This window comes from Anas acuta, chromosome 1, assembly GCF_963932015.1.
Source record: "Anas acuta chromosome 1, bAnaAcu1.1, whole genome shotgun sequence".
NCBI classification, from domain to species: domain Eukaryota; kingdom Metazoa; phylum Chordata; class Aves; order Anseriformes; family Anatidae; genus Anas; species Anas acuta.
In genome coordinates this window covers 119,205,368-119,226,613 of record NC_088979.1, presented here as the reverse complement: position 1 = coordinate 119,226,613, position 21,246 = coordinate 119,205,368, and the positions used below count along the sequence as shown (strand labels likewise).

The 21,246-nt window shown below is 50.7% G+C and overlaps 1 protein-coding gene across 3 annotated transcripts in view; it reads left to right on the top strand.

Moving 5' to 3' along the window:
• The window catches only part of LSAMP (limbic system associated membrane protein), an 878,636-nt gene that overhangs the window by 619,006 nt on the left and 238,384 nt on the right, over positions 1-21,246 (top strand). The gene's annotated exons all lie outside the window — the stretch shown is intronic.

The window sequence follows — 21,246 nt, the reverse complement described above, 5'->3', positions numbered from 1 at the left end:
TTATTTATTTATTTTTCTGCCCGGAAGGGAGGGGAAATGGATACAGCTTTTGAAAGGTTGGGGGAAAAAAACAGTGGAAGAGCTCCGAGGTCTACACAGCTTGTAGCTCTTTGGCTGGGTTGGTTTCTTTGCAGGGTGTGTGAGGAGGGTGTCTCTGCGTTTCCCTATCCATTGCACAGGGTTTCTTTCCAGAGGCAGTTCTGAGTTCTCGGGCTTTTGCTTGAGAGCGTCCCAAATAGCTGCAAGCCAGGCATCTTTTTCCTGCGGGTTTGTCGTTCGTGTTCTGCCGTGCTCAACTTACCTTCAGTAACTTCACTGCTGAAGGAGAACGCTGCGCGTGTGAGTGTGCACACGCTGTATATTACGGCTATAAAACTCCTGGACTCAATGTAAAATAAGTCTGGGATCTGTACGAGGAGCTGATGGTGCACAAACCCTGAAGCGTCAAGGGAGCAATTCCCTAGCAAAGCTAACAGCAGCCGCAAAGTTTTCCTTCTCTTCCTCTGAAATAAATCCTGCTAGATGCCACCGAAAGGCCTGCTGCAGGATCCCCTGCGTCCTGCATCCCTTCCGTTTAATGACAGCGGGGCATGTGAGCCAGCAAGATGGGATCGGGGACGAAGGATGCCAGAAGAGGGATGTGTGTGTGTGTGTATCGCTTCCCTCAGCCCCCGTGTGCTGGGTTGTTTTGATCCCGGCATATCCGTTCAGAGCTTCCATTCCCCAGCTCTCCAGACTTGTTAACTCGCATGTAAGGTTTATCCACACGGAGTAATGGGATTTACAGGGTAATTCATCTGCCTTGCATACGCGGTGGAAAGGGGTTTAGATGCGACACGGCAAACACCTAACAAGGGCTGTTGCCTCTGACTCCAGGCTCCTCTCCCTTCCACCCAGCAGCAATTCATACGTCCCATTAACCCTTTTCTGGCGGGACTCTCAGCTGCCTTATCCCATTTTTTAAAGGCAAATCCCTTCCATCAGTCCCTAGCTTTGGTCAGGCAGCTGTTTGCTGGCATATGCTTGGTACATACAGCAGCAGACAAGTCATTAAGCTCACTTGCCCAGCCAGGGGTCACTGGATTTCTATTTCCCACTTAACCTTGGAGCTTTTGAGTTTATCTAAACACCGTGTGCTAAAGCTGCGTTTGCAGCAGAGCAGGGCCGAGTGGATGGCGGAGACACCGCCTGCATGTGCTGCCTGCAAAGCGTTTTGTCAGCAAGCCGAGCGGGGCTGCGTGTGAGAGTGGTTTCCGTATGCGTGTGTGGGGAGCCTGGCTTGCCAACGTGATGTCAGGCAGTAAAATAAAACATCTGAACGAGGTGATCCAGCTGTGTCAGCCAGATGTGTGCCAAGCCACACAGTTTGCAGGAGCAGCACGCCTCCCAGCCCGGTAACTGCTTGCCCCGAGCTGTACGGTGCTCCTGGGGTTCCTGGCAGGCTGCGCTGCCATCAGAAGTGGCTGTGGGCAGTGCACGGGCTTCTCCTGCCTCGGCTGCCTCTCTGAGCTCTGTAAGCAGACCTGGCTTTCCGTGTTTCCTGGGAAGGAAGGTTGTCTCCCTCCCTTTCCCTGGGACCAGCCTCAGCTTTCTGGCAACTTTCTTCCCCTGTTCCAGAAGAGAGAGGACTGCCCCACGGGGCTTGAAGGTAGGGAGCTTCCCCTCCATCCAGGCCACTTGAGGTCCTGCAGGATGGCATTTCAGTCCCACAGTTTTAAAGCCAGGCTCTGTTTGCTAGCTCCCCCCTCGCCGTCTTCCCTGCCCCTCCGAAGCATAACTCACTCTGACAGCCTCGTGTTTGAAAAACTCCCGGCACCTCGCTCTCCGTGCCTGCAGATCCACCAGTGGCAACACAAGGGGAAGACCTAGCCGGGAAAAAAAAAAGAAAAAACATGAGATGATCTGTATTGACTGTGTGCTGAGCAGATCTTTACCTCCATGGAGAGATAGGTAAGGGATACAGAGATGCTATCACCTGCTTTTGTTGTGCTTCTGCTTCCGAGAGAAGAGGCAACACGCAGCAGCAGCTCACCAGCGCACAGGAGCTCCATCCTGTAGCTTGTAAGGAAGTGAAAATGTAGGAGGGAATAAAAATGGTATGTAGTTGGAGAGAATTGAAAGCAACGTACATAATGATAATATTGCCAAAAACATTTTGTTCGTGCACGTTGTGGTGCGGAACATTCAGTGCGGCACAGGAGACGGGATTCTCAATGAATCTTCTCCTTTGGGGCCTTACGCGTTTATATACGCTGTCACACGTGTAGGTGGAAGAATGGGTGGATGGGACTCATCTATGAAGGGGAGAAAAAAATATTTTCTTCTTATAAGCCCTAATGTTCCTAGAGGAAGCCACTCCTCTGGAGCTTCATCTACAGCTTGTTAGAACGTAATTATTCTGGGAAGCGTGGATATGGCTTTTTAAAGCTATGGCATTTAAATACCCTCTTGCTATGGACTTTGAAAAAAAAAAAAAAATAATAATGTTCTGAACGCTGTACTGGCTCATGTCCTAAACGACCTGGCAGCAGATTTGATTCATCTGTTGGCCTTGCTGAAGGTTGATGACTTTTAGCGAGTGTTTGGCATGGGGAAGTTAGGAAGGGAATTGCAGAAAGGGAGAAGAAAAGTAGCTTGGACTGTCCACAGGGAAAAGGGTAATGGTCAGCTCCTTAGAGTAAGGCTGAAAAGGGAGGAGGAGGGGTGTGGAAGCTGGAACAGGGGAGGAGATAATGGTGTTTGTCCAGCTACAAACCAAGATGATGGACTAGGATGCTTCAGAGATGATGCTGTACGTCAGAGGCCCTGTCAGGTTTAAGGTTTCATTTTAAACTCTGTCTTCAGCAAGTGAAGGAGGACACTGAACCTTATTTTAAGTATTGAGAAGGAATTGTGTAGTTCCTGCCAATGTTTTGCTTGCAAGATCACAGGCACAAGGTTATCGGCTTTTGTATGCAGCTTCCCAGCTTGACATGAAAGAAAAATATCTCCAAGCAATAAACACACAAAATAGCCCCCAAAACTAATTAAAACATGAAAAGAAAAATAAGGGCCAACCCCGACTGTGTTCTTTCTTTTAGCCAACCCCTTAGCACCCTCTCCTACCTCATTTTGTCTGCATGTAGTGGGTAAGCAAAGGCAGGGACCCTATTTTGGTTGTCTGCTGTCAGCCCAGGGAGGGGATGAGAAATAGGAGGACCTTGGCTAAGCCAGGACATTTGTGGTAGCTCAGGGCTGCTGCAAACTGGGGAGGCAGGGGACCTTGCCAGTGTGTCCTGTTTGGCCTTCAGGCAGGGCTGGAAGCAATTTGGCCTCCGTAGTCCGTGCTGTGTGTGGGATCAGCTATCCGTACAGCATGTCGGGGGGAAAGATCAGCTCCATCGGGAGCCAGCTCAGCGTGCTCGTCCCCAAAGTGCCTTTACAGCACTTGTCTGAGGGCTTCAGCAGGGCTTGTAACTTGTCCAGGGCTTTTGGCAGTCCAGGCACAAGGGGCAGGTTTGGCTTTTTGCGACTTCTGAAATGGATGGAGCTCGTCACTAGCTGGAAACACAACGGGTCACATTGCCATTCCCACCCGCTCAGCTGTACCAGGACAAATCCACCAAAGCCCAAGGGCACTGCCAGAAATACCTCATTTGTCTTTGGGGCAGGTTCCCAGGGATGGATAATAGAGAGGCACAAGTGACTCATCCAGGGCCCGAGCTGCCCAGTGCTTCTCAGGTGATGCTCAGACCCTTGGGGAGCTGGGACCTCGCCAAGTCCAGAATCTGGCTCGTGGGCTTCGAGTTCTTCCAAGCGTCAACTTTTCATCAGGAATTTAATTAATCTGTTTCTGATGCACTGATGGATACTAACAGTTAACTGAGTGCGCAATATCCATTCTTACCAGGTGTTTTTAACTAGTAGGAGGATTCAGGCTGATGGCATGTATGGGAACTTCCATCCCAATGGGTACTTAGTGCCTTAAAGTGTGTGTCAGAAGTTGGGCCGGCCTCAAATGACCAACAAGAAGGATAGCACTGTGTGTGATCCTGCAACATGAGCAATTTATGCTCCCTCTGTTCTTGACCACTCAGTATTTTGCTGGTTTTTGACGTGTGGAGCCGTGCTAGAGGACAAAGGGACCTCAGGCAAAGCAGCACTGCCGCATCACAACAAAGTTTATGCCCTGTACATTAATTTTAAGAGAGAAGGAAAAGCTGTTCAGATTACACTTATAATTAGCATATGATTTATAACAGGGAGCACTGAGTTGAGCTCTTTGCTAGGAATGAGAATAGGCTCGCTCAAAGGTATAATGCCACATAATAACAGAGTCTTGGCAGTAAAATTGTAACCCTGATTATCAGTAGGATTGTTGTGGCACTTAGGGCCGCCGCTAAGTTGCGGCACCCTTTCTATTAAGTGCCAGGCGAGCAGGAGCGAGCCCTGGGTCTGCGGCGTGTGCGGGCTGTTAGCTGGGACGGGCAGGGGCTGGGGGTGAGGAGGAGGCACCCCAGGGTGACAGGGCTGGCCCACGACCTCTCCATTAGCCCAGGTTGCTGCACGGATCAGGCTCGCCACAAGCCAGCAGATGCTGAGCGAGGTTTCCCTGCTATGTCCTGGTCTGTACCAATGTTGGCTGCGAGCCCCAGGTGCTCTTTTTTTGGTTTCCGGCGTGCACTAGGCCTTCGTTACCAAATAATGTGCATCGAGACGGTATGGCAGGGTCTGGGCAAGAGGGTCCATGCTCTGCTGGTACTCCCCTGTTTGAAAAACATGAAACCACACACAAAAAACTATGGAAAGGAAGGTATAAATGCAGCCGATGTTGCAAAACTTCCAGGTCTGGCAGCAGATGGTGCCATTATATGACGGCACACATGCATACATCGCTGGGAGCGTGTGTGCATGCATACACTGAAGGAAATTGCAACGTGTATATGGTCAGAGGCTGGAGATCAGCATCCTTCCTTCCCACACGTGCACGGATATACACACAGTGCTTAAATGTGGTGTGCCCAGTTGTCAGCGAGGCCTCTTAATGCTGTGCTTGCTGCGAGCTGGGGCGAACCTGTCACAAGCAGGGCTTGGATGGAAGTGAGAAACGGAAAGGTTCTTCTTTGGGGGAAATTATGTCTGTTTAATAACACCGTATGTATAATTTGCATTCAGGAAGATGGAGGAGGAGAGACAGGATCAGCCTGTGTGGCTTTAACCTCCTCCCCTGAGCCTGCACACACACTTCAGTTTGCAGCTAAGTGCCATATGTTTTCCTACTTAGTTGGCATTAAAATTTATATAGTGCTACGTGTTACCTGGCGTGCCTCAGACTCGGTACCTCTTCTACTCCACCCCCCTCCCCAGCAGGTCATGAGGAAGGACCTAGTCTTAAAATAGCTTGCAGTTACCGGAATTTGCAGTCTCCTAGCTATAAGTTTTCAAAATATATATTAGGCGTACCTGCCCTTTACATCCAGACCCATAGACCTCTCGTTCTGACGGGGCTGCGGGGCCACAGCTCGCCGCCGATGCAGCCGCAGGGCTTCAGCAGGCTGACGGCAGGGCTGGATTTAGCCATTTGCACTGAAGCTGCCTGCTTTTGTTGTCCATCAAAATTCACTCCGGCTGGCGTGAACTCCTGCTCTCCTGGAGTCAGCGCGGCGGAGGGCACGGAGGTGAAGTCGGGAATTTACTGAGTTTTCTTTTACTCTTCCCTGGCTCGAGTAGAAATGAATGCGATTTTCAGCTGAATCTGACACCAAAGCATTCGCTGCAGGCTTCAGGCACATCTAACACGTCTGGTTTTATGGTAAGTAATGGGAACTAATAACGCCGAGTTTCACCTCTGCCTAGAAAGCAGCTATTTCAAAATAACCCGAGCAGCCGCTCTCCTCCGTGCATGTGTAGCTGTGCACGTCCTGTTATTAGGAGCAGCTCGGTTGAGTGGGAGAGGCCCTCTGTGACCCCAAAGTGCCCCCATTGTGCCGGGCCCTGTGCGAGGAGGGGGGAAATCACAGCCTGATTGAATCCACCAGGGATGGGCTTTTCCAGCCGGAGCTGTCGCAGCGCAGCAGAGCCCACCCCGTCTGGGCTGGAGTTCAACACAGGCTTTGCAAGAACACGTCTGCGTGGGCTTTGGGAGGCCTGTGCGCTAGTGTGTGCTCCCTGCGTTTGTTCCCGGTTAAAAGCAGAAGGTGTTTTCTTGTGTGTGGTTGTATGAACAGACGTATACTTCATAAAACAGCAAGTGCTGTGTGGGTGAGAGGCAGTGCTGCCTCGTGGACAGGTTAACGGGGCTTGCTTGCAGCCCTGCGTGTCTCTTTCTCAGGTGGGCAGCTCCCTCCATCCCAGGAGGTTTGCCCACATTTATTGCGAGAGCAGGCGAGGGAGATCATGATTCAGGGCTGCACATCCCTTCGGTTCTCGTGCCTCGCTGTGCAAACAAAACCCGTGCTGAAATCCACGGGCAGGCAGCATCCATGACTTTGAATAGTAAATACAAATCTCTCCCTCTCCCTCTGTGTCTTTTCCCTCTGTTATTAAGCTGACAGGCACTTAGCCAATTATCCAGTCGTAGTCTCAGCTGTATTTATGGAGGAGGAAGAGACAACGCACGCGGCTCCTGTCTTCAGGGCTTCAGCTGAGTCTCCCTCGTGTGCTGTGGTGTTTTCCCTTGCGTGAGCTGCTCAGGATGCTCGGGGAAAGAAAACAGCAGAGGGGATGAGTTACGGAGAGGGAGGAGAGGGCAGAGAGGAGGAAAGGGGGCTGCTCCCCAAAGCCAGAGGTACAGGCACAACTTTCCTTGTTTGCCACGGGTTTTGTGTTCGTGTTTGGCAGAACCATGAAAGCACGAGGTGGTGATGGGTGTGGAGTGCAATGGCTGTGGGTGCCTTTCGGTGTCCTTTTGGTGTTGACAGGGCTGAGAGTCAGAAACTGCAGCGACAGGCTGTCAGGCTGTGCCTTAAAGTACGCGGCCACGTGTAGGTGGGGGACGTAGTGTGAATCCGTGACTCGGAGCCAAAGCCACCCCTCAATCCCTGGTGAATGGCGCCCGGAACATACAGCCTGCGCCGGCTCAAGTGTTTACTCCAAACAGCAAAATTTGGGCAAATAGCACTGAAGTGTTCTGCGAATATTTTCATGAATGTTGAAAATGAATTCACTTTGGCTGCAGCTGTGCTTCCTTTGTGTATGCATGTGCATCTTTTTCTTTTTTTTTTTTTCTCTCCCCTCCGTCCCTTGTGAATCATCTGAGTGGATGAGTTTTCGTTGTCCTGGTGTTCATGGACAGAGCATTTTAAACGCCTTCACAGCTGAGCAGACAAGGCTCTAGCTGCAACTTCTGCAGCTGGAAGCCCGTGGCTGTGCAGATCTGCAGGCATGTGCCCCTCTCTCCCCCTGACACTAACTTGGTGTGCGTGCCTGTGATGCTCCTGATATATTTTTATATAGGGTGTTGCTTGGGGAGCACTGGACGTGGTTCTTACAAGTGCTCATCAGAGCCCGGGCATAAAAGCAGTCGAATGAGTGAGACGTGGAGCTGATCGCAGCTTGAGCCACAATAATTCATGTGCATGTGACAAGAGAAAATTACCTTTAAACTCTGCACCCAACCAATCAATCTTGCAGCAGCCTGTTTTTGCTAGAAAAGGTGCCTCGGGCCAAGCCTATCAAGCTCAGAAAAAGAAAGGTTAAAATGTTCTAACATCATTATCTCTCTCTGTTCCTTGGGAGGAGAGGAGCCATGGGGACAAAGCCGGGCTGACTTCAGGATGAGTCCCCTTCCCACCCCAGCACGGATTCCCCGCAGGAGGCAGTAGGAATTTGTGTTCTGGCCTTGTCCTCGGCATCTCAGGGAGCAGAGAGCATGTGACGGAGGGGACCAAAGACAAACAAGCTGGCATCAGAAAGTGCTGGAGAGGGGGGAAAACATCGCCACTGCAAGCTAGCAGCCCTGCTGGGCGGCTGCAGGTAGCACGGGGACTTGAGGAAACCCCCCTCTGATCTAGGCTGTTCTCTGAGCCTGCAGCCAAGAGGGACTCAGGGAGTGATTACTCCCTGGAAATGACTGTCCCCTCCCTGCCAAACACAATATATGATCCACAGCCTCCCTCCCTGCAGCTACAGAGCAGGGAGCCTGCGCCAGCTGCCGCAGTCGTTCGCGGAGTGCCTGGTGGTGTGTGAGCCCCCTCTCCTCATATGAGCAGGGGCTGCTTCTCAGCTGGGCTCCGTCCTCCAGCTCCGTGGGCTGATCCTGGCTATGGGGCAAGGACCTTGCTTCCTCGCATCCCCCCTGCCCTGGGGACATCTCCCACCACCACCTGTATGCTGCCTGCAGGGGCCCCACAAGCCAAACTCAACCCCAGCCGCAGCAGGTAGCTCTTCTAATTTTTTAAGCATCCCATTCTGGATGCTCTGGTTGACGTCCCCCCATCAGTCAGCGCTGTCACCACGCAGTTCCCCGGTGCCCCTGACTGCTGGGGCAGCTGGCAGCACCACAGAGAGGCAATCTGTGTCGGAGCACCCCTCGGGCGGCTTCCCAGAGCCCTCCGACACGCCGGAGAAAAATGACACCGCATCCTCACTTTTGTTGGCACGCATCTGTTCCTGTTTGCTGAAATGGATCGAGTCGTACTGGGTAGGGGCAGGCTCCTGTTAGTATCGGGCTTGTGTTTATTGAAAAAAAATAAATGCAGATAGTGAAGAGTTCAGGGCAGCATGCCTCAGAGCATGGCTAGCAGGAATAGGAGGGCCTCTCATAAGGAGGGACAGAGAAAGTTCCCTCCTTCACCAGCTGGACCCACGTTTTAGGGCCTGCTGCTGTTACACCTACTGCTTGCTGACACGTGGAGCGTGCCCAAGGCACGTGCTGTGCCTCCTCTGCCATCCCTCCGCTGCCATCCCCGATTGCCTTTTGCCTGCAGGGCAAGGGAAAGAGGAGAGCGTGTACGCAGGGGTTTGTCGAGTGAGTGAATGGATAAGTTCAGTGCAGAGGTGGAATCTCTCTCTCCCCATCTCCCCTCTTGCAGTTGCACCCAGCTCCCTCTGCTTGGCACGCTCCCCACTGCAGCCTGCCACCTTGCTTGATGAAGCTGTCTGTCACATTGCTCCCTTGCCTTCCCTCTCTCCTTTGCTTTCTCTGTCTGAATCCATCTCCTCACCCTCTGGCTCTCCTGAAGAAGCGCCCTTATTCCTGACTCCATCCCATTCCGTCTCTTCGTCGTCTTTCTTTCTTTCTGCTCAGCTGCGATCCCCTCTGAAGTTCCCTTCTTGTGGACCAGAGTGCAAGAATGGGGACCTGGGGGGGAAAACGGAGAAGGATGGGGGAGCACCGTGAGGCTGCTGTGCCTGTGCTCCTGGCAGGAGTGTGGTTGGCTGCCTGGTGCGTGGCAGTGCCCTGCTTCCCCTGCTTTCAGTGGCAGCCCAAGCTGGAAATGGAGTTAGGATCACCTCGGCCAGGTTTGTCCATTGCAGGAGAGGCTTTCCAGGAACTCTGGAGACAGCCCCACATGTTTGGCAGAGAACCAGGAGAAGCTAAGGAAAACTAAAGCCAGCTGCTGGTGCTGTAGCAGGCGTGTTCCTCAGTGCCTGTAACCCTTTTTTATCCTCCTGTGATACCGCCTCTTTGTGAGACTGGGTCTCCAAAGCCTTCCGGCAGTGCGTGTCTCCTGGCTGCTTTTACACCTAAGGGAAACCTGAGATTGGCATCCAAAATCAGGAGCAGAAGGTGCTGCAGGCAATCTGCCTTCCTCGCGCTGCATTAAACCCATTTTAGCTCTTTCAGCTAAATACCAGGTTATCTGTCCACCCACACGCCCTCCCCACCGCATCGACTGTGCCTGGTGACGGGCCATCTGTGGGCCTTCCAGCAGGACAAGGGGGTCCACGAGGGTTCTTGCATAACGCACTTGATGCGTGTTCGTTGGCCTTTAGGGTGGCATTTCTTCCCTTCCCCTTCTCCTGGCTGGGCTCCAGTACTGGCGGTGAGTCAGAGGCTCGCAGGTCTATCCATTCGAGAAGGATTTCTGGAGGAGGAGGAACATGGGCAGCTTCCTCCTCACCTGTGCTCGGATGTGGTGCTTAAACGCAGGCCAGGTGGGTCAAGGACTTTGAACACCATCAGGACCTTTGAAATGACCTCTTTTTTTTTCCACGTCAAGCTCCAGAGAAGAAGAAGAAGGGAAGGGCATGCAGCAAATTTCACAGACTCTCACTGTGTGTAGAGCCCTGGGCCTTTCTAGGGGAGTTTGTTTCTAGAGGAACGTGGAGCGTTTGGATGTGGTCCAGAAGGGAGCAGTGGGAGCAATCCGAGGTCTAGACAGCATTGTCAGTGAGGAGAGATGGATGGAAACGGGGCTGGTAGGCCTGAAGAAGAGAGTCCTAAGTGTGATAGATGATTAATGACACGTAGGTGCGTAAGATGCAAAAGAAAGGAATAATCTGCTCCGCAGGAGAAGACGAGGAGGAATGGATTTAGACTGCAGCAGGAGAGACAGGCGCTCCGCCTGTCAGTAAGAGCTCAGCAAGAGTAAAGATAGCAAAACATTGAATCCAATCACTCCGGGAGGCTGTGTAGCTCCATCACTGGAGGGCTGTAAGGACGGAGGAGACATGTACAAGGAGTGACAGATGCCACAAGTGACGAAGTCGAGCTGATCTATCCTTCACACGGAGGAACAGGCTGTATAGGTCCTTTGGGTCTCTTCCACCTCTGCTTCTCCGATTGTGCACAGCCTTTGGGCTCAGAGGATGGCAGGAGCCCGGGCAGGGAAACAGCTGAAGGCTGAGAGAAGGGCCTCAGCAAGGAGCCAAAGGAGCTTTACCCGTTTCTTCTGCTGTGGCTGCCCTTCTCCCTTCCATCCCAGGGGCACGGCGTGCTCCAAGGAGCCTGCGTTTGGTGCCACTCTAGTCCAAGCACATCACACTAAAACTATCTGGCAGACAGAGGTAGGAATCGGTGTCAAGACTGCCCCTAAAAAGGGCTTTCTTTCGGAGGGATGCAGATCTGCTGCCCTTGGAGGGCCAAAGGACCTAGAGGATATTGTCCCACAGGTGTGATGGAAAAAAAAAATTAATTGAAGGCTTATTGTTCCCTGCTGGGAACGTTTGATGATGCTGCTGAATATTCACCTCAGGAGGCTTTGTCAGCACGTTCTGCTAATGAGATGGCACCTTTGCCTCGTGCGTAGTCACCTTGTGCTTTGGGATACGAGCCCGTGAGACTCAGGGGCTGCCCGAGGGGTGGTTGTAGTGCGATGTACGAGTGCTGTCGGGGCCCTGCACCCCTGGGGATGCAGCGTGTGACATAAGACACAAAGAGGGGCAGGAAGCAAGCCTTGAAAGCACTGCCTTGCCTCAGAGCCATGATTTGGGTGCCTTCCAGGGACATAGGAAGCAACCAGAAAACTCCAGCGCAATGAGGATGCAGGGGAGGGTAGAGAAAGGATGTTTTGGGAGGGCAAGGAGCAAGTTAAGAGAGGAAGAACTATTTGGGGGCTGCAGGGAGCACAGAGCAAATCTTTAGGGCCTGCTGTAAAGGTTGGATGACCGCATTTGGTCTTCGTCTTTCTCCAGCTGTGGTGACCCAGGCTGCTGCTAACCTGGCCAGGCAAGCTGCCAGGGGCTGTCTCCACTGCTCACCCATCGTCCACTCTCGTCCTGACTCTGACTCATGTTTTCTTGTCAGCATTTCTCTCCTGCAGATCGATTCCTCCTTGGCTCATCCCCGTGATTTTTAAGCGTAGAGAGAAACTTCCTCTTGGCGGGTGAGAGATAATCAAGCTGAATATTACCCATCTCTGAAGTGCAGGCAGTCCGTGAGCAGAGCCAAAGTCGATATCTTGGCAGATGCTGCTTTGCATTGATTTATCTCCTCTTGGAGTAGGGTAGATGGTCTCGAAGAAGGCAGCGTGGTCACCTGGCCGGGCCTCAAAACATTTGCAGGCAACGTTAGCTCCCTTGATTCGGTCTCAAGGAGCTGCTCGCCTCGGTGTCTGGGGGTAGGAGAGTGTGGTGCCAACCTCACAAATCCCTCCTTTGCTCCTGCCTTCACACTGCTGCTGCTCCTCGTGCCGAGATGGATCCTGGGCTCAGAGCACCGGCTCACGGTGCTGAGCTAAGCCGGCCTCATTTGCTGGCTGAACGGAGCAAGAAAACAATTGTCTGAGCTGCTGCTGGGGCAGGGGAGAGGAGCAGGAGACCTGCCCAGAGGTGGATCACGGCGTGGGGGAGTTTCCCTTGCAGGAAACCTGGCCGGGTTGGGGGGAGAGGGAAGGGAGCATCCCTGGGGCAGGAGCGAGGGACGCCCAGGAGCTCCAGGTTGGGCTGTGGAAGGAAAGGGCCTCCAGCAGGGCAGGCAGGGGGGCTTTTCAAAACCACAGCTAAAGAGGAACCATCTGTATGATCTCAAGTAACAGTCATCAACAAAACCCGTCCCCTGCGGTACCAGCCCCTTCCCCCAGCCCCTCATCTCCCCAGCTCCTCTCTCCCCACCCTGCCTCTTTCACGCTCGAGCAGCGGGCACTGCGCGGACACATCTCCAGCTCTGCAGTCCCCCCGAGGGCCTGCACAGATGCTGATTGTCTTCATGCCCAGTTGGGGACAGCGGGAATCGTTATAAATAGCATCAATTCCTCGCGCAGCACAGAGAAAAGTTTCCCCTACAAGTCCATCCCTCTGCTCCCAGGGCTCGCCGGGAGGTCTCTGAAATGTCACAGTCCGTTTGCAGCAGATAGTACCTCGGGAGGCATCCCGTGGGGTCAGGTCTTGATCCAGGCAGAAAAGGGAACGAGTTTTCTGAATCTTTCCTTGCAACCTCTTTTTTTTTTTTTTTTTCCATCCTCGTCGTTTTTATGCGAAGAGTACTTTCTGTTCAGGAGAGGCTTGGGACTGAAATAGGAGAAGCTGCAGAAGGCAGCGCTCACGATGCACGAACCTGATGGGCTGGGGAAATAAATGGGTCTGGAGCTGCGGATACACTGGGGGGGCACAGGGCTGGAGCGGGGCAAGGGCAGAGCTGTGTCAGGGCTGGGGGAGCCAGGGGGAGCTCACATTTAATTGTGAGCTGCTCATATATGATCCGAGAAGTGATAGGAGCAGTCCCGAGACCTGGATTTCCCCCGGCTGGTTGCACCATACATTATGCCGTCCGCCTCTGTTTGTGATTTCTGCCCTGTCCTTGCTTGTTTCCCGGCTCCCTTTGTGTTTATTATTCTAATTTATCGAGTTACCTGGAGTGTTCCTGCAGACACCAAGGCTGCTTTGCAGAAATTAATGATTGTGCATTCCGCGTGGTGGTGCCTTGTGTAGGCATTGCCTTTATGGGATGGAGCTTAAAATATGCTCCGGGAAAATGAAAACGTTAGCCTCTGTTATAAGCACGCGTAGATAAGTTGTTGTCAGACCTCTGGCAGAGCACGTGGAATTACTTCGGGATTATTTAGTTCAGTAGTCCCTGCCCTTTCTGAATCTCAAGGTGTTCCTTCAAGGTGTTTGCCTTCTCTGTACTCAAGGAGCACAGCATGAAGCGTTTTGTTGTTTTCAGACCTCTTTGCTTGCTTTTCTGGAAAGCGAGATACCCAAAAGCAGTGGTTGCACGACGGGTAGCAGCTCACTGGGCTCTGTGGGGAAGACCCAGACGGGGCCAGAGGAGATGGCAGAGCTGTAAATCTTGGAGGTGTGTCTGCGGCGGGTCCTTTCGGGGCCTGACACTGTAAATCTGTCGCAACGAGCTGTCTGTTCCCTACCAGCTCTCCGAGAACAAGTGCATTCCCTGATGGGTCGGTGCCAGATCCAGCGTTTCTTGGAGATCACTCAAAGTCACCAGGGGTGACAAATGAGACGGGGTGGAATTTTTAGCTGCTGGCACTTCAGCCACATGAACGGGAAATTTCTTTCCAGGTCCTCCATGAGCTTGTTAAATGGGCAGGACGGGTGCTTCCCTCTCTTGTCTGAGCGTGCACAAACCCTTCAGACAGAGTACTTTCCAAACAGACTCTTATTTAACATATGTGAATCTCCTTCCAAACAGAAGAATTTATGAGACGCCAGGTGTTAGGAGACTTTTACATCAGTACCTTGCATTTCTTAATTGGCATGGTATAAGAAAATAGAAAATTTACCTAACTGGGAAAATATAGAAGAATTTTTTTCTGTGCCCCCAATGGATTGTTTCCTGCTTGTGGTCAGAAACAGGAGGATTTATGTCACCAATGTTGGGGAGAAGTTGTGCAGGGGTTTTCCCATCATGTATAAAGTGGCCTGTGATATTCCTGCGGTTCACATAACTGTCTTGCACTCCTTTTATGAATAGTGTTTGGCCTTGGCAATATCTTGTAGCAGTGATTTCCACACAGAGTATGAAAACAGCAAATCCTAGCCAGCCTCAGGTGGGCAGCGTTTCAGTTGTATGGGATGCTCCCTTGCTTTACGGGGCATTTGCCTTCTCTGTACTATCTGTTATTTTATATATCCAGTCTAATTTGTTTCCTCTTGAAAGCTAAATGCCCTGGTCTTTTCAATCTTCCTTCTCACAGAAGTTTTTCTAGGCCTCTAACTCATTGCTGTCACCTGTCCCTGAACCCCTTTTATTTCTATAGCATCTTTTGCAGGTCGGGTGACTTGATGTAGAATATTGCATCGCAGTGCAGGACTGTGCTTGGCCTTGGGTTTTCTCTTAGTCTCGGTGCATCCTGTCACTTGTGCTTTTGCCAGTTAAAAGCAGAGGATTTTCATGAATTTTCCATATGCAAATCTTCTTTTTCTGAGTGATTACAGTTAATTTAGAAGCCAACAAGATAACTCAGATTAATTTAGATAACTCATGTGCTCGGTCAGAGCTCTTGTTTAGGGCAACACATGTCTAACAGAGTACCTTTCGCAGTTGTTTGTAAACTGAATTGCTGCCCTGCTTGCTTGCACTCTTGTTTTATGGAGCCACGGTCTACTTTTCCAGTATTCCTCAAAATTTGCTAGGTTTTTTAACACCATCTCCTTGCCTCCCCTGCAATCTTTGACACGAGGCATCGCATCTGATAGTGCTGTAAGAAGGCACCCATGGAAGGGTGGTGGTGCTCCTCTCATCACTCAAGCACAGTCACTCTGAGGCAGAACCTGGCAATTATTGAACAGCACACGGCAGCAGGTTTGAGACGAGAAATGAAGAAGAAGGATGTATCCAATTGAAGCTGCAAGGAGAGCTTGAGAAGGCAGATAGTAATTAAACTTATCAGAATTCAGACAGAACTACTGTCTTTGCGCCTGACACTTTTGATAAGTGTCAAGCGATCTTTGATTATGAACAGGCTTTTCCTTTGTACTTTTAACATACTAAAGGTACTGGCCAAGGAACGTGCTGTCTCCAGCAGTAAGTCCAATGAAGCTAAAAGGCACCAAATATCTTCTGTTACCGGAGCAAAACAAAAGCCACCTGCACGAAACCTTTGTGAGACCCAGCCTCCTGCAGAGCCCAAGGACAGCAGTATTCCCAGAACTCTGCCTTTCTGTACACTGCTCATCTGAAACGTATTTCAGTATCTTTCAAAGGTCATTAGATCTCTTTTTTATTATTTTTTTTTTACAGGTGCAGGTAGGAAGTAGCAGCTTTCAGATGGAAGAAGTAGGCATGGAGGCTGCTGAATGAGGCGTAGCCATAGAAATCAAGAGATAGAAAAGGAGGAATATTAACCTGTTTCCTTAGAGCAAACACTTCTAGGCTTGCCTGTTACTTGATGGCTTACCAGATCGTTGCAATTATTTCAGCCGAGTGTTACTTGAGCTAAGTTATCTCATACCAAACAAGAAATCCTTTTGCCTTGCAACAAACTTCTTATACCGTACGACTGACCTCGGTTTGCAGAAGAGTCCACTGGAGAGTACAAATTGCAAATGAAAAAAACACTTGCACAAAATACAGGAAAACGGCTTGGTGTGGTTTTTGACCTGAAATACGCCCTCATCAGACACTGCTCACGAGACCGAGATCACACGGTATTCCACAGAAATCCAGCAGTAAATAGCTGATTTACTGTTATCCTTCCTGCTATTAAATCTTGGTATGTTTCTAGTAAGTGATTTTGATCTCCGTCTAGCAGCGATTCCAACTCATTGTGTTTTAGTGCAGGAAATGCGTATTGGTTTGTGCTTCCCCAAATCTGCAGGGAACATCAGGGTACGTTTGCTATTAGGACGTGAGAAATAAACTCTGATAGGATGATCACAGAGGCAGACTTCAAGGTCTCTCCTCGACCTTCTGGGAAGAAATCAATCTCCCGTATGTCCAGGACGCTACCTTCTTCCTTCCTTCTGGGAGCGTGCAGCTGTGGAGTCCTTTCAGATAACCAGGGCTCCGGTACTCGACAAAATAAAACAGCCTTTCATAGCAGCAGCATCTCCTTCCCACATCGCCTTTCCTCCCAGGGAGCAGTTTTGCCTCCCACCACGTCTCTGTAAGTTCTCTGTTCATTCCTCCAAAACATTTTACAACTCTTTAATTAGACACGTATCTCCAATTTACTACTATTTAAAAGGGTAAGCAGTTAATGTCGTAAGACTGAGAATGCTCGGTAATTAATTATTAACTCCAAGGACCTGGCTATCTCTCTAACCAGCCTTGTCTCAAATTGCATCTCTCTCTGTTAAAACCTCTGTTCACAGTAATTAAATAGTAAGGAGGAGGAGCACCTTGGAGCCTGCCCAACCAAGTCTGTCTGACACCGAGCGCGGCTCTGCCACGCTGCCCTTTTTCATCTGACTATCTGGCACGGGCGTCGTGGGAAAACAAATTTTCCTGACCCCGGGTGCTCTCTGACTTTGTCCAACGGAGACTTCTGCAAATAACTCGGTGGGATCCCCTCTGTGCCACTACTGCCAAAACACAGAGCCGGTTGGGATCCTCCCCGTCCCTGGAGGAACAGCACGTCCCGAGGAGGTCAGTGTGTACCCCTGGCCCCAAGTACCCCTCCAGCATCCCGTAGAGCAGAGCCTCAGCCATGCTTGGCTCAGGTTCTGCTCTTAAAAACATCCCCTAGCCAAGAGCTTTGCAAGAGGAAATGCTCGTGCATTGGTAACAGATGTTTGCTAAGCGTACACCGTGCCTTGTGCGGAGATACGGGAGGAGGATGATTGATGGGGGAATGGGTTGTTTGCAGCCAGGACGTGCTGGAAATGATAGCAGTGGGTTTACAACCTCGGGTGGATGCCAGCCAGCTGGATGCACGACTCTTATCTCCTCAGTGAGAGGTTTTAAATACAGATGTGTGCAGAGGCAGCGAGCATGAGGACGACGTGGGAGATGGCGTGACACCTGGGAGAGCAAGACTGGGAAGCCCAAGGTGTGTTGTGTGTGCTGCTGGCTCGCTGCGTGCTTTTTGGCACACCACTTCCCCTTCCTAGATTTCCCTTCCCTTATCTCCTGTATGACAGAGATAAAGATGCTTAACACCTTCCAAAAGTGCCCTGAGAATGGAAAGTGCTAAATGGCACTGGGGAGAAGCAGGGTTGCTTTATTGTCTCCTGGCCAAATTTCGCTTTGGTTAGCTATTTAATTGCCTCTGTACTTTCAACTGGAAGAGGTATTCTTCAGAGCTTCCTTAAACTGTCTTGTGGTGCATCTGTGCGCTGCTAACAAGCGAGGCTTTTCAAGTCTAAAGGGAGATGCCCTTCTGTGATGACTGAAGTGATCGTTCATTGTTCCCTTCCCCATCTCCCAAAGGTGCTGCCAGGCTTTAATGAACTATTCATCAAGTGCTTTGAGATCTTTTGATGGAAGCGGTCCAGGCAAGTACATGATGCTCAGCGCACAGCGCGAGGGTGACATCCAGCCATTTACTGATTGCCTTCCTCTGCACTCAATGGCCCCTTTCTCTGGGTGGGGGAGTCCGGCAGCAAAAACCCTGCTGCAGACTGAAGGCGTGAAGAGATGGCAAGGTGCAATTTTGACAAGCTCCTCTTTTGAAGTGCTCGAATTGGCTGGGACTGTGGAAAGGAGAGGCAGGTTAGGGTTTGGGGGGTTGTTTCTGTTTGAAGTCGGGGTTGCCTTTTGTTCTCATTGTCAGTCTGGTGCATAGAAGAGGCTGTTTTGTTTTTTTCCCAAACTAGCCAGAGTCTGCTGCTCTGGGTTGGTCGGAGCTGAGCTTTTGTGTGCAAGGCTGTCTTCTGTGCAGCCCTTGTAATTCTGCCTCTGTAATAAACCTCTGTGCATAGTGGGACTCAAGTACATCTGCTCCGCCAATAAATCCCGTGGCCTCAGCGTGGTTTCCCTTGTCTCTGCGTGTGTGGATGGATGGCGAAGCAGGTAGGAGATGAACATGTCAGTGAGGGGGAAGTCTGAACTTCACGCATAAGTCTCCCCTGCCTGGACACATAGCTACCTGTTTTATAGTGCCACGTTATTTCAGTGTCATATTTTGAAAGGGCTGAGCCTCAAGGAAGACAATGCATTTCACTCCTGCTGTCACAAAAATCCTGCCCTCCTCCTGCTCCAAGCAGCCTGTTTCTGTGTGCTGGGGAAGCCCTTCCTTACCTCCTAACTCCACATAGCTCATCTCTTCCTTTTTTTACTTTTTGCATCTCTTTCTCATTTTCACGCTCACCCCCTATTTCTGTTTGTTTCTTTTTCACCTCTCCCTTCTCATTCTTTCTCTATCTCACTCCTTTCCTGGCAATGCCACTTCCATACCTTTGTGCACAAGCTGCCCCATCCTTCTGGGCTTCATTTTTCCCTCTCACAGAGCGGGGTTGCTGATAGCTGTCTCCCTTGCAAAGCACCCTGCGGACTGCTTATTCCTGCTGCGGCCGGGCCTGTGAGTCAGAGCTGAGTCCTTATCCCTTTTTACTGGGCCCTGAGTCCGGAGAACAAAAAAGAGAATCCTCCTCCGGGGAGCTTATGCTCCGAGCACCGGGGATAAGAGGTGAATTCAGACAGCGAGCGCACGGCAAGCACGAGATACTGCAGGTCAGTGTAATATCGGCAGGCAGGCCCTACACAAGTGCCTAAATAATACTGTTCCCACTTCCATTTCCCTTTCTGCTGTCTTTTCTATCCTTTTAATCACTTTCAGGTCGTCTTTTTCTTCCATCCTAGAGATTATAGGGCTTTGTCATTTTGCCTCCAAGCAAAGGGAAAGAGTGCAGAGTGTTTTCATTAGGCCAGGGGCTGGAGGGAAGGAGCGAGCCATGGTATTTGCTAGCTTTAATCTTTATGGTAATACTTTGGTAAATATCTGCTGTTCTTTCTCTCCTGTCAGTGTGGCAGCCTGTGAATGATATGGAGCGGAGATCAGGGGAAGAAGAGGGAACTGCAGAGAGGATTAGAAGGTTAAGATAGGATTACGGGGTCAGAACGGAGAAAAAAAATATAGAGAAAAGAAACAGCAAAAGAAAGGAAAAGAAAATGAAGTGTAGTGGTTGTGACAGTGGAAGGGAAGGCAAGTATACAGGGTACCAGAGAAGATGAGACTTTTATGAATGGGTCGATGCATTCAGAGGTCCTGGAGTCAATAGTCTCTCTAAAATGATTTATTGAACAAAAAATCATTTGTTCCGTGTTGCCCCACAAAGACTTTTCCTCTTCTTCGGTCTAGGCAAGGGAACCCAGCAGGGCTGAGCAGAGGGATGCACAAACACCACATCACCCCGGCAGCCCTGCTCGGACAGGAGAGTACAGTGGGTGGAAAAAAAAGGGGTAGGTGAGACCATCAGGAGAGGCGTGTGAATCGCCACACAGGTGGAGGAGCTGATGGTGGGAAAGGCATTGCCTGGCTCTGACAACTCACCCACTCCCTCGTGGTCCTGCTGCTCGGTGCCCTACTTTCCGGCTGCCTCCTGCTGAGAGTGACAGAAAAAGAGACAAGGTGCAAGTGCCTTCCTTCTTGAACTCCTCTGCGTGGAGTCCAGGGAACAGCTAGTGAGGCAGGTTCAAATTCGGGACTTTGAAGGTCAGGGGCAGCTGCAGTCCTGCTTTTGGTTTGTGTAATCAAAAGGAAAGAATGGGTGAAGCATGTCTGGACTGAGAAGGAAGTGACCCAGACCATTGCACACATTTAATATGTTTGGATGAATTAAACCAAACAGGTCAAACGTCTGATCTGCTTCTTCTCCTCTAAAAAATAATGACACGAGAAAAGCTAACAAGAATGCGGCATCATCAGGGTTTGGTAATGAAGCTCGGGGAGTCAGGGTGTAATGAAAGCCTCCCTCGCTCCGCGGGAGCTCAGCGATACATCCAAAGTGTTCGCACCTCTGGCAGTGCTAGTGCAACAGAAGCGTTCCTCCTCTCTTTGCTTGTCACGTACCAGAAAGGTGTGGAAGCTGCGAAATGGCTCCTGACCCACGGTCAGAGAGGGGACGGTGGGATGCAGCAAGCAGGGAGCTGAGCACGGCTCACACATGGTTTCCCAAGCAGTCCCTGAGGGAACCGAGTCGCTGGCATACACTCTGTCATGTAGGCTCTGCTGCCGTGTTAGCACGAGTCCTGCAGCAGGCATCAGGGCCTTTCCAGAAGCAGGGATTAGGAGAATGGAGCATACCTTGGACTTGGTGTATTTCATGATTGAATGCAGCCTGTACTCCTTACATTATTCTACACACTGTTGTCTGGCACCACCTGGACATGTGGCACCTCCCTGCACCCAAAGAGCAGAGCTGTGCTGTCCTCCTTGAGCACCCTCCGCAGGTAGAGGTGGATTTGGGATGGCAAGAGTGATAGTTCATTGTAGCTTTTTCTCTCCTTTCTTTCTTTTTTCCTTCTCCATTCACCCTTTGAAAATCTGGAGGCAGCCAGCCCTGCACTCTTCTCTTACATCTCTGATGCAACTTGGTCGTTCTGTGGAGCAGGGCAAGATGCTTGCTGGCAACCAAAGTTGGGATGCTCTTAAAATGCAGGCAGCAATTTTATTCCAGTTCGCAGTCCTTTTGGCTGTCCCTTTCTCTCCGCCTCTGAGCTCTCCCAGTCTTCCATTTGTGCCCTTGCTTTCCGAAGTCACCCTGTAATGTGTCACTTTTTTGAGATAATGCTCGGTGCAGCTCCGCTGAAGCACGGGGTTTTTGCTCTCTTGGACTGTGTTCTCTTGACTAGTTCAGATCTCCAGAGGTGCTCCTGGGCTTTATGTAATTTCTATCTGCATCCAGACAGCCAGACCTCGTCTCATTTTACTGGCGTTTAACAATAAGCTGCTTTTCCTTAGCTGTAAGTTGCAAATTATCAAAAATCATCAAACCCTAGCCATTAGAACTAAATATATAGTCCCTAATCAAATCCAGGTCAGT